General features: G+C 40.0%; 1 pseudogene across 1 annotated transcript; it reads right to left on the reverse strand.

Annotated features, from left to right (window-relative positions):
- LOC101297893 lies at positions 1–1140 on the reverse strand (annotated as a pseudogene; the record flags this gene model as incomplete). The annotated part of the gene is made up of 1 exon (XR_185400.1): positions 1–1140. The product of XR_185400.1 is annotated as a DNA-directed RNA polymerase subunit beta'-like (transcript).
- Between the last annotated feature and the right edge of the window lie 4 nt (positions 1141–1144).

Raw genomic sequence — 1144 nt, forward strand, 5'->3', positions numbered from 1 at the left:
ACCATAATGATGGTGTTTTTCCAAAATCAAACTTTGTTGTTCGGCATCTTGGACTAGCCACCCCTTAGAAGGTATTGTTAAAAGATCATCAATTCCTAATGAAATGGATGTAGCAGTGGCTTGTCGGAATCCCAGAGTCTTTACTTGATCCAAGATGTGTGATGTATATGCCATTCCGAAGTGATCTATTAATCTACTAATAAGTCGTTTAATAGCGGTTCCATCGATCACTTTATTGTGAAAAACCAGACTGGCCCGTTCTGCCATAAGTACCTCCCTATTCCGCTGAGTGGAGTTCGACAATGGGTTTGAGTCAGTGAGTGGAAAACTTCCTTTTCTCGATCTTGATTCGCATAGAAATTCAGGAACTGTGGTCCTAGCTGAACTGAAGAAATCAAAAATCACACGGGTGTCATAGAATTACTTAGCTTAGATACGATATGATTAGGTACCATACGAGTAGGCTCGGCAAAACCCTTGGATAGCTTCTTCGATTTCTCGATAAAGAGAAATATAGACCGACTGTGGTTCGAACATATATACAAAGAACTTCTTTTTTATACTTCTTACTATTACATAGTGCCCATAAATCTCATGAGAGGTACCCAAAGATTCATAGTGAACTTCGATGGAGTTTCTACTTGAAGTAATAACACGTTGATCTAGCTGCCATCGGAGCCACAAGGGACTATCTAAATGGATTCTTTTCTGCCGATAAGCTCCAATTGCATCATAGGAATTACAAAAAAAGGGTTCGTTCGTATATTTATAATTATTATCGGCAATCCTTTCATTTTTAGAATTTGTGCGATTACATGGATTATACCTATTTGCACAAATACCTCGGCGATTCCCGCTCGTTAATACATAGAGCCCGATAAGCATATCTTGGGTTGGTACGGAAATAGGATCCCCAATAGCTGGAGACAAGAGATTCATATGAGAAAACATAAGTAAACGGGCCTCCGCCTGAGCCTCCAAAGATAAAGGTACATGAACAGCCATTTGATCCCCATCAAAGTCTGCGTTAAATCCCTTACAAACTAATGGATGTAAACAAATAGCATGTCCTTCTACTAAAATGGGCTGGAACGCCTGTATGCCTAATCTATGCAGAGTAGGCGCCCTATTCAGCAATACGGGA

Source organism: Fragaria vesca, unplaced genomic scaffold (genome assembly GCF_000184155.1).
Source record: "Fragaria vesca subsp. vesca unplaced genomic scaffold, FraVesHawaii_1.0 scf0510806, whole genome shotgun sequence".
In the NCBI taxonomy this organism is placed as follows: Eukaryota; Viridiplantae; Streptophyta; class Magnoliopsida; order Rosales; family Rosaceae; genus Fragaria; species Fragaria vesca.